This window comes from Neolamprologus multifasciatus, chromosome 15 (assembly GCF_963576455.1).
Source record: "Neolamprologus multifasciatus chromosome 15, fNeoMul1.2, whole genome shotgun sequence".
In the NCBI taxonomy this organism is placed as follows: Eukaryota; Metazoa; Chordata; class Actinopteri; order Cichliformes; family Cichlidae; genus Neolamprologus; species Neolamprologus multifasciatus.
The window spans coordinates 26,852,344-26,864,579 of NC_140453.1; the positions used below are offsets into that span (position 1 = coordinate 26,852,344).

General features: G+C 46.5%; 1 long non-coding RNA gene across 1 annotated transcript in view; it reads left to right on the top strand.

Moving 5' to 3' along the window:
* Positions 1-12,120, top strand: part of LOC146502272 (uncharacterized) — a 30,553-nt gene extending 18,433 nt beyond the window's left edge. The window contains exons 3-6 of the long non-coding RNA XR_014869476.1: positions 8,513-8,627; positions 8,833-8,955; positions 9,038-9,130; positions 9,749-12,120. This is a non-coding gene — a long non-coding RNA (uncharacterized LOC146502272). The remainder of the gene's footprint in view (positions 1-8,512; positions 8,628-8,832; positions 8,956-9,037; positions 9,131-9,748) is intronic.
* The last annotated feature ends 116 nt before the right edge of the window (positions 12,121-12,236 follow it).

Here is a 12,236-nt window from a genome sequence, read left to right on the forward strand (position 1 = left end):
TTCAGCTTTCGTTTCTCATGATGTATATTGTATTAATAATTAAATTTCATTATCTGTGTCTTTACCACACAGGTGTAGATACTGTAGGTTCAGTGAATGCATACATTGCACTGATGAGAAAATACTGGACATTCAAAGCTAAGATTCAGCACACTGTGTTAGAGGCTGGGATTTGATGAATTTGTCATATATACACAACCTTTGATCATCATTTCCGTCCAATTGAGAATGAATCTGTGCACTCACATATTAAATGAGCTGAAATCAGTAGTGTGATCTACAGTATTGATATATTGAATGAGAGCACTGACAGTTGTTATTTTAATCAGCCTGTCTCAGTTGTTTTAACTCACAAGTATCACAAAGTAATGTGGTAACATCTGGACTGACGAGTTTACTGTCAGCATTTTAATTGCTAGTTTAAAGGCTGTAGGCTGCAGCCGTTGCTCTAACACTGTATAAATGTAACAGGGCTCAGTGCTGGTTCTAATAGTCTGAGCTGCTTCCAGCTTTATTTGTGAAGAGCACAGCAGCTTACAAAACACGTAGCTAGCTCGTACAGCTGCGACGTCAAACTCATCATAAGCTAAAATGACCTTAAAATAACGGGGCTATGTGCGGTGATGCTAGCGTTAGCCACGTTAGCACGTTACCTTCACAGGTGGTCAGACTGCGAAAACAGGCACTCAGTCAGGGGTTGAGCTCTCCGTTTCGCTGCAGGGTCCCTTCATTCTTCATATATCCGTGTCGAGCCGAGTGTAAATCCCGAGGCTGAACGGCCTTTGTACAAGCACACACGCTTCTTAGCAGGGCGAAGCTATGCGCTAGAAACATCCAGGCTGGCAGACAGCCTGTGTCTGACCAACCAATCAGAGAGCTCCTTACATCCCACGGTGTGGCTAATTTGAATAGCAGCAGGATTTTTTAAAATGAAGTTGTTAATCCAACTGCTAATCCAACTGCTAATCCACATGTCCCTGAGCGAACAGGAAAGGGAAATGGATTTTGAAATGCAGTTTATTAAAGTGCAATTTGAAAAAGGTTTTTGAAATGCAGTTTATTAAAGTGCAATTCGAAAAAGATTTTTGAAATGCAGTTTATTAAAGTGCAATTCGAAAATGTTTTTTGAAATGAAGACTTAAAAAGCATTTTAAAAATCAGTTTATTAAATTGGAATTCCAAAATGAATTTACAAATGCACATTTTATTCTACAATTCATTATTTAAGCACAGAATTTTTTATTTCGATGCGCGTGGCTCTTGTGGTCCTCCATACCTGAGGGCTTCAGGTGAGAAACCAACTCCTGCAGGCAGAGCAAAGAAACTGGCTCAAACCTGTCAAAGACAGCAGAGCTAGGGACTGGGATAGAAGGGTCGAGAACGGACTGGGAAATCTGCGCTTTCACAGATAGCACTTTATCAATAAAGAAGTGTAGGAAGTTTTCACAAATTTCCTGAGAGGACTCGACACCAACAGTCTGTGGAGCATGAAGGACCCTGTCAATAGTCTTAAATAAGACATGAGGCTTACGACAATTTGACTGAATAATAGCAGCAAAATGTTTCCTCTTAGCATCTTGTACAGTCTTCTGATAGGAATTCCAGTAGTTTTGTAATATTTGGTATGACACCTGAAGTTGATCCTTCTTCCATTTACTTTCAGTTCTCCTACACTTTCTTCTTGTCACGGCGAGTGAGAAGAGCCGTGTGGAAGAAATGAAGGAGGGTCCAAACGCAGGCAGTCGCGAAGGTGGTTTATTGAATAAACGGCAAAGGGAAAGTGGCAAACGAAGACAAACTAAACTATACTGGAAAACAACTGAACTACAGCGCAGAAACCAGAACACGAACATGAAGGAGAGCGAGCAGAGGCAGACGATGGAAGACAGCAGGGAACACACGGATGAAACATGGTGAATACACAGACGGACCAGCGACTACAAACACAAAAGACACGACTAAAATACACTCAGAGAAACACAGGGAGATTACACACACAGGTGGGGGACACAGCTGGGAGTCAGTTCTGAGGGCCGACCGTGCACACGGCAACGGCGGCGACGGGCAAACAGTTCCGGGGGCCGACCACAATGGCCATTATGCCAACCTAGAGGCCTGGAAAATGGCCGCCAGAGGCGAGGCAGAACAGGCCGAGTGGGCTCCGACGGCGGTGTTGCAGCCGCAGGACCAGACGAGGCAGGACCAGATGAGGCTGGACCAGATGAAGGCGGAGCTGAAGCTGGACCAGACGAAGGCGGAGCTGAAGCTGGACCAGACGAAGGCGGAGCTGAGGCTGGACCAGACGAAGGCGGAGCTGAGGCTGGACCAGGCGTGGATGAAGACACAGAGGCTGGACCAGGCGTGGATGAAGACACAGAGGCTGGACCAGACGGCAGCGGGACGGCTGCGGAACCTGACGGCAGCGGGACGGCCAGTGGTGATGCTGCAGGAGGTGATGTGGATGCAGGCAACGGTGTAGAAGTCACAGGGGATGATTCAGCAGGTGGTGGCTGAACAAACTTCCCTGGACCGTCAGCAGACGTGAGGATGTGCTCGCTGGGTCCTCCAGGACCCCCAGCAGACGAGGCGTGGTGCTGGGTGGGCTCCTCGGACCCACCAGCTGACTTGGCTTGAAGCTGGACGGGCGACTCCAGCCCTCCAGCAGACGACACTCGAGGCTGGATGGGCGACTCGGGCCCTCCAGCAGACGACACTTGAGGCTGGCTGGGTTCTCCTGAACCCCCAGCTGACGACACTTGAGGCTGGCTGGGTTCTCCCGAACCCACAGCTGACGACACTTGAGGCTGGCTGGGTTCTCCCGAACCCACAGCTGACGACACTTGAGGCTGGTTGGGTTCTCCTGAACCCACAGCTGACGACACTTGAGGCAGGACGGGCGACTCGGGCCCTCCAGCTGACGACACTTGAGGCTGGGCGGGCGCCTCAGGCCCTCCAGCCGACGAGGTAGGACGCTGGCTGGGTTCACCTGAACCCCCAGCTAACGTGGCTTGAGACTGGACGGGCTCCTCGGGCCCTCCAGTGGAAACAGACACTGAAGCAGCCGGTACGCAGACCTCTGCCAGTGTGGACACTGGCTGGGACTGAGCAGCACAGTGCCTAGACTCAGGCAGCAACAGTGGGATGCAGTCCTCAGAGGGCTGAAAGTGTTCCCCAAGACACTCAGCAGAGGACGGAAGCGGACTGGTGAACTCACTTGAACTCTCAGGGGGGGCTGAGAGCCAAGACTGTTCTGGTGAGTTCTCCGGGTGAGCTGCTGGCGCTGGCATCTTGACCTCTAGGGGTCCAGAGTTGGCTGGTGAGCGACACCCAGCCTCTGGGGAGGCCCTAGAGGGAGCAATTGTCTCAGAGATGGCCAGCTTAAGAAAACCAGCAAAAGTTTGTATGAAGCGTGTTCCCTGCTTGTAATGCAGCGGTGAGGATGAAGACTGAATGAATGAGTGAGTAGGCTGCTGAGCTAGTGGCGACTGAACTGAGGGCAGCGGGCTTGCTGACTGAACTGAGGGCAGCGTGGCTGCTGACTGAACTGAGGGCAGCGTGGCTTGCTGACTGAACTGAGGGCAGCGTGGCTTGCTGACTGAACTGAGGGCAGCGTGGCTTGCTGACTGAACTGAGGGCAGCGTGGCTTGCTGACTGAACTGAGGGCAGCGTGGCTTGCTGACTGAACTGAGGGCAGCGTGGCTTGCTGACTGAACTGAGGGCAGCGTGGCTTGCTGACTGAACTGAGGGCAGCGTGGCTTGCTGACTGAACTGAGGGCAGCGTGGCTTGCTGACTGAACTGAGGGCAGCGTGGCTTGCTGACTGAACTGAGGGCAGCGTGGCTTGCTGACTGAACTGAGGGCAGCTGGCCTGCTGACTGAACTGAGGGCAGCTGGCCTGCTGACCGAACCGCTAACTGAATTGTAGACCCAACAGTAAACTGTGGTGAAAGTGTGGATGGGAGAACATGATCAGGAAAAACTGTTTCGGTGAGGTTTACAACTTCCCCTGAATGAATCAGTGCAGGTGAAAAAGGGTCCCAAACATCTCCATTCTCTAAATTCATAATACCAGGCTTGGAAACAGAATGGAAACAGTCATTAACACAGAGCGTGGGCTCAGGAGAAACAGTCTTTGAAGCAGCGGCCATAAACCACTATCATTTTCAGTGGAAACACAGAAAATGGCCCCAGAATAAATCGTCCTTGTTTCTGGCAACGCAGAAACAGTGTCCCTCTCACTCACCACTGCCGGTGGCTTACATGTCCCGACATCCGGCTGTGGGGCGCTATGCCGACGGCGCGAACGTCGCTTTCTTTTCAGGGACGGCCGGGTAATCCCTCGTCCAGCGGTTCGGACTGCCCGTCCTCCGTGGAAGCGAGCGGGCGAGCGGTAGCGGCAGGGGGGTGAAGGTCGAGTTCGTGGAGGATGAAGTTTTGTACCAGCGGGTGCAGTGAGTCCAATAGCCAGGGATAATCGGAAATAAGCTGTTGTAGCCTGGCTTCCAGAATGTAGAGAAACGTTTCTCCCTCATGCTCTAACCACAGGTTGATTAATTTTGAAGCTGAGTCTGTTATGAAATTCCGAAGCTCCGTGGGTGGGGTGACTGCCGCTGGATCCATATCTGGCTGGTCTGTACTGTCACGGCGAGTGAGAAGAGCCGTGTGGAAGAAATGAAGGAGGGTCCAAACGCAGGCAGTCGTGAAGGTGTGAAGGTGGTTTATTGAATAAACGGCAAAGGGAAAGTGGCAAACGAAGACAAACTAAACTATACTGGAAAACAACTGAACTACAGCGCAGAAACCAGAACACGAACATGAACATGAAGGAGGGCGAGCAGAGGCAGACGATGGTAGACAGCAGGGAACACACGGATGAAACATGGTGAATACACAGACGGACCAGCGACTACAAACACAAAAGACACGACTAAAATACACTCAGAGAAACACAGGGAGATTACACACAGGTGGGGGACACAGCTGGGAGTCATTAACGAGACGAGAGGTAAAACTGAACACACTCACATGAGATGCAGACCTTCACAATAAAACAGGAACAAGAAACCATCACACTAAGATGCAGACTCGACATTGAGAGACAGACAGAAAATGACACAAGGAACTAGACCAATACAAAGCAGACACAACCAAAGAACAAATCCTAAACACAAATAAACAGAAACATGAAACTCCAATAATAAACATCATAATCATTAACACAACAAGAAAACAATCCCTGATGCAAAATTAAACCAAAACATAATAAACTCAAAATACTGGGTCCAACGGACCCAGAACCGTGACACTTCTGGCAGCACAGGTGTCTTCATTCAGCCAGGGTTCAGATTTGGCTTTAACTTGCCTAAGCTTAAAGGGGGCCACCGAATCTAAAACAGTTTGGCAGACTGAGTAAAACCATGTACTCAGCTCTTCTGTATCATTACATATGGAGTCAGGAAGGCTGCAGTTCTGATTAAAAACAATAGAGAACTGACCAGCAGAGGAAGGGTTAAAAATACGACAGCACCTAGCAACAACAGAAGGAAGATTAACTTTGGTACAAAAAAGGGAAACCTCAAACAAAACAGGCTTATGATCCAACCATACAATGTCACAAACCTCTAAGTTAGAGACAGGTAGATTGTGAGTTAAAACAAGATCCAACATGTGCCCATATTTTTGGGTAGGCACAGACAAAGGTTGCACAAGATCAAAAGAGTTAAAAAGTTTAAAAAGTCCTTTGCCATTGGCTTGCCAGGGCAGCACAAGTGAATATTGAAGTCCCCAATAATAAGGACATGATCATATTTTGGCATAATTTCAGCCAACAGATCAGAAAAGTCATTTAAGAAGTCCTTATTGTATTTTGGGGGTCTGTAACCCACAGCACAGAGCACTGTGTGAGAGCGACCTAGCTCAAACACACTCAGTTCAAAGCTACTAGGTGATGTTGATAAGGGCAGTGGTTTACATTTATACTGCTTCTTAAAAACAACCACCAGTCCTCCTGCTCTGCCTGATATTCGAGGAGAGTTTAAAAAGCGGAAGTCATCTGGTAAGAGATCTATGAAAACGCTGGACTCACCGGCCCTCAACCATGTCTCAGTTATACAGAGGAAATCCAGTCCTTGGGTCATAAATAAATCCTTTAAAATAAAAGTTTTATTACTCAGCGATCTAGTGTTCACCAATCCAAATCTGGTGGAGGTCAGCGTGTTCTTGGCTGACTGCGAGACCCGACACAGCGGCCGCAGGTTCTGTAGGTTTGCACCGCGCCGATGAAGATGAGGGAAAATCTTTCGCGGCTGGGACATCTGATCTGAGCCAACAACGGGTACCAGCCAGGCATCGATGGGCTCCAGAGAGCATGGAGAAAAGACATGGCGAGGCACAGATCGTTCCAAGGAGCCAGGGAAGAGCGCACCAAGTACGGCTTAAGTTTCACGAGCAGACCGCTGCGTTTGCCCCGGCATCTGAAACATTTTCGCCGTGAGGCTGGGGCCAGGGTCTGACAAAGGTTAGCTGGTATCCCAGATAGGATACCGCACGCCGCAAAGCCATACCTGTGTCCGCTTGGGGTGGGATGTAGACCACCGTGGCGATGACCGAGGTGAACTAACGGGGCAGATAGAAAGAGCGGCACTTAATGCTCAGGAATTCCAGATATGGTGAGCAGCCGCTGGAAAGAGTAGAAATGCTCCTTGCATCACACCACCATGAAACACACTCCTCCACCTTTGGTTTTGTTTGACTCTGCCGTTCTGTCCGCGTGGAGCACAAAGAATGAATCCGACGGAGTTACGGCCTGGTCCAGCACGGTGGGGGTCAGCCATGTCTCCGTGAAGCACAGAATGTTGCAGTCCCTCATGTCACATTGGAAGGTGACTCTTGCTCTTAGGTCATCGAGCTTGTTCTCCATGGATTGTACGTTGGCCAGTAGGATACTGGGCAGTGGTGCGCGATACGCCTGCTGTCTCAGTCTGTTCCTAATGCCAGCGCGTTTTCCCCGGTGCTTCTTTGTTCTATGCCTCGGATGAGCGGCCCGTCCTTTGTTGTTCTCCGCGCCGTGTAGAATCTCTGGCGGCCAGGATGGGTCGGGTTTAAAAGTGTCCAAGATTAGATGTGCAGCTTTGTCACCGATGTTTACAAGTGATCTGCTGTCGTATACTATAAAACTAGAGGATTTTGGAATGTAAACCAGAGCAAAAAATAGTGGCTAGCTTTGAGAGCTCTTTCAGACACCTTTGTGTTTCTTCTCAGTAAAGTTGTTTCTCAGCGTGTTCAAGCAAGCAAGCAAAATAGTCTCTGTTCTTGTTTTGAAGTGAGGGATGTTTTGTGTGGAGATGGCGTTTGAGCTTGCTTGGGACCATGGCACTGTTTGAGAGCTTTTCTCCACACACCAAACATAACGGAGTCGGTGCAGTCGGATCTCCAGTGAAAGCAAATCCGAATGAAAGATTACTTTCGCTGTATTGCCTCGAGCTCACTGATTTTGCTTTCTTTTGACTACCGCTCGTAATAGGCTCTTCTGGATTAGAATTTTTTGGACCAATTAATTAAAATTAAATAATTTCCCTCGGCACACCTGACAATCTCTCATGGCACACCTATGTGACACAGGTTGGGAAACACTGGGTTACTTTATCCAGCCGTAACTACATGCTTTATCAAAAAGGAAAGTTTGAAGCAAACTTTCAAGCTTTCCTTTCCTTTCCTTTTCCTACTTTTAAGACTATAGTCTTAAAGACTATAGTCTTAAAAGTAGAGATAGTGCCTGTCTCCTAAATCCAAACTGGAAGCTGGTTCCACAGAAGAGGGCCTGAAAACTGAAGGCTCTGCCTCCTATTCTACTTTTAAATACTCTAGTAACAAAAAGTAAGCCCGTAGTTTGAAGTACAGCAGGGGGTGCAACAACAGATCATTTGCCTCCTATCCAAGAATACTCCTCTGTCACACCATCCCTCTGCATGTCCTTCTTCAGTACATCCTCCTCTGAAGTCTTGCTCTTCTCCTTCTGCCTGGTAACTGTATCTTCATCCTCCACGCTCCCTCTTCTCCACATGCTCAATGCAGCTCATTTGTGATCCTGTCTATACTGCTCTCTGAAAATCTTCACCTCTGTGTCCTGTCTTTTTGTCAGTGCTACTGTCTCCAAAGCATACATCACATAAACACTCAGATATGGTCATTATGTTTGTAGCCTCTGCCACAGCCGCCTCTGTTAGGTGGCTGGTTTCTGGAACCTGTCTAAGGACTGGGACAGGGCTTTTCTGTAGTGCAGAGTTGGTGTGGAGCCAACTGGTCAATTTTGTTAGTGTGTGCACACTCATTATTTATAGACACCAGGTCTATGAATAACGAGTGTAGAGGAACTTTGTAGACTCTCCATAGGCTCCTGTTGTTAGTCTTTTTCTTTTGTTCATTCTTCTGTTATTCACATTAGTATTTGTGTACTTTTGCAATGCCAGAGTTGACGAGTGGTGTAATCTTGAATGTCTGTTGTTTCATTGCAGTGAAATCCTGGAACATACAGAGCTGGATGGACAGATAAAGGTGCCCTGTCTGGGTTCTCTGCTGCCGCAAGATGAGCTGAAGCTGCTGGAGGAGCAGTACCTGACCCACAAAGAGGTAAAGAGCAGCAGGAACTGATGCTGCTGTCGGGTCAACTCAGTTCTGTCCCCCCATGTTAAAACTGTTGAGGATGGCTTCTCGCTTCGGCCTGATGGTCGGTTTTCTGCTGGGGTGGTTACATAGAGAACCCCGGCTCTATGATAACTCGACAGCATCTGATTATAATTTGTAGAACAAATGTAAAGTGAAACGTTTTCTTTAGGAAAAGGTGAAGCTGTGGCTGAACACTGCCCTGAAGAAGGAACAAGAGAACTGGCTGAGTGGAAGGACACCCGAAATCATCGATGACAACAACTTCAGTTGTCTGGCTGTAGACGTCATACAGGTGAGGCTCAGGTGAGACCCATTGTGCAGGTGAGGCTCGGTCTGTGTTAAGTTGATTAGTGTTGTGATGTTTGTGTTTTCAGGTGTTTCTGTTCCCTGTCTGAGTTCAGCTGTGCCATCAAAGACAAGAGAAAAGCTCAGAGGCTCACAGTTCAGCTTGAGAACTTCATGTACAGGTACAGTCGTACTATCTGGTTCGCTAATCTTGAACTTACTTTTTATGTTACGGCATCATTCCTCCCATGCTCACTGAATATTTACTACAAATATATAACTTAATGCTATCAGCATTAATCTCGTTAACATGAAGTTAACGCCATAACGGCATTAACATGACTAATCTCCGTTAGCGAGTTAACGCGGATCGCCCCGTGCGAGCGCTGCATGGCGTCAACGTTTTAACGTTGTTACCTTGTTAACCCATTAGCACCGTGCAGCCCCTTGTACGGGGCGATCCGCGTAAACTTGCTAACGGAGATGCAATGCAATGATAATGTGGTTATGGCGTTAATGTCATTTTAACGAGAGTAACACTGACAGCACTAATATAACTATATTGTAACGTTTTCCACTTTAAATAAAAATGGTAGAGCTCAGCAATAAATTGTTCCACAAACTTATTTAAATAAAATTCTTCATAAAGCCTTCACTGCTTGTTCACATTTTCCATATTAAAATTGATCTTCAGTCAATATTTGAAGTCTGTTTTTGACCTGAAAAAAATGCAGACATGTAAATGACGTCTGATTGACACCCAGATGTGTAACAAATGTGTGTGTGTGTGTGTGTTTCAGCTATGTGAAGTGTGTGGAGGAGTTTGTGAAGGGAAACCATGGTAATGTCCGCTCGGTGATCAAAGCTCAGCTGGTCTGCAAGCAGCAGCTCAGGTGAGGTCACCTGTTCAGTTCTCAGACACCTGAGAGTCTTTGAAAGTCTTCCAAACAGAGTGGACTAGATCACATGACCTGTCTAAGGACCAAGGATAGAGTAGGATTAGATCTACCTAACTTTCAGCACTAATTCTTAGCCAACAGGCTTCAATTTATCTCAGGATCGCTAAAACATACCTACATCAAGCGACATGAATGCTTTAAAAGCATCCACATCTGCTCTCTGACAGCATGGGGGAGTTTCTAAAATTGACGGAGTCTTCATTAATCCCATGCAAATGTGGCACCCCGGTGAGGGAATGGCCACATTAATATTATTTTGTGTAAAACACTTGTGTTATGGGACATTTTTCATTACTATATGTACTCATTTTCAGTTACTTTAAAAGAATAGAAACCCATGTAAAAGGGAGTCATTTTATGTTAGAAAGCAGTAAGGGCGGAACGTTGGTGGCTGCTCCAGGGTTTCAGGGTGCAGTAAGTGGAGCCCACCTTCTGCTGCTTCCTCAGACACGTTCTGGAGGAAAACAGAGACGCATTGTGTCTTCCTTACTCCGCTCTTCACCTGCTTTTACAGGTTGGTAAATGGTGTTTGTACTGAAAAAGTTGTTTATTGTTACCACAGTTACCCATGTTAATGTGAATGAGAGAATTTAAGGCGGTCTGCCTGAGTTACTTACAGTGTTGTGCAAGTTACTTTGAAAAAGTAATTAATTATAGTTACTAGTTACTTCTTCAAAAAAGTAAGTGAGTTAGTAACTGAGTTACAATATTCTAAAAGTAATTAATTACTTGAAAAGTAACTATTGCGTTACTTTTAAAAAAACGTTTAACCCTCTGGGGTCCAGGGTATAATTGGCCATTTTTAACTACTTTTGATTTTCCCTCCACATTTTACCTTTAAAAACTATTTACTTTGCCTTGTGTTAATTCTGGTTCTTTTGTTTCTTAGATTCTTTTTACTTTAAAAAATGATCTTTATTTACATATTCCGGAATATGGAGACCTGAGCACACAGCACACAGCCCCAGGTCTGAAGCACAAACGGAAGCCTAGTTATTTATATACTTGCTCTCACGTCACACCACACTTTAAGTTTCAATCAAACAGCCTAGTTGGTTTCACTTTCACTTCATTTTAGCTGCAAAAGCACGCTCTGCAACAGCATGCAGTTTCCTGACAGCACTTTTTGGCACAGAGTGTACTCAGAGTTAGGCCTTTCTCATATGAAGCAATATAATCAGCATATAAACATTTGATATGATAAATTTAACCTCAACACTTGTTTGGTATCATCCTTTTCAGCACAACCTCTCGTGTCTGAATTTACAGTCATGTTCTCATTTTGACACACTGTATTAACACAATTGATCTATAATCAGACAAAAAACATAAAATCATAGTAGAAAAAGTTATTTTTTACTGTAACAACCACAAACATGTTGCCATGAAACGCTGTGTGGCAGGCAGGAGTAGGACCCAAGATGCAGGCACTCAGACTCGAGGGATGAACTCAAAAAACTCAGCTTTGTTTGCTGACAGGGGAAAAGCATACAAAACTAAACTGGGAAAATATAAACTTACACTTGACAGAGAGGCACACGAGGAAACACACAGCTTGAGGCAGTGGTTCCCACACACACAAACACATCCTCCATCCACACATACCCATATTTTGCTCCATTGCGGTTTATTTCACACCTCAAACATTTAAGCAAATACAAGTAATCTGCAATAAGTTACAGGTAGTAACTCTTTTAGGCTACGTCAGCACCTACACGGGTATTTTTGAAAACACAGCTGTTTCGTCCACACGTAAACGGCGTTTCGAATCACCGAAAACTGAGATTTTTTAAACTCCTTTTTTGCGTTTACGTGTAGACGAGGAATACAGAGTTCGTCAATCAACGTCAAAGGTATGTGCCTTTTTTCACGTCACGCTGTGCGCCACGTTATTTTTTACATGAGGTGAATTGCAGAATGGGAGATAGAGACAAAATACTGTTACTGTTAATCTGGCTGTCTTCAGGTTTTACACGCTTACATATACACACACAGTTACTGTCCCTCCATTTACAAAGGCAGAGGCGTCAAAGTGTGATTATTTTACGTGTAGTTGTTTTTTTTCATGTGTAATAATAGTCAACATTGCTATCAATACATTTTTCAAATGGAACAGAAAACAAAAGCAGTGCACAGTAAACACCGGAGCCCAAGAAAACAGCCCAAACACAGTTCAGTTCAGGCGGCCGACCGTGCGGACGGCAACGGCGGCGGCGGCGTGGAAACAGATCAGGCGGCCGACCGTGCGGACGGCAACGGCGGCGGTGTGGAAACAGATCAGGGGGCCAGCCGTGCAGACGGCAGCGGCGGAGACTCGGAGGCTGGACCA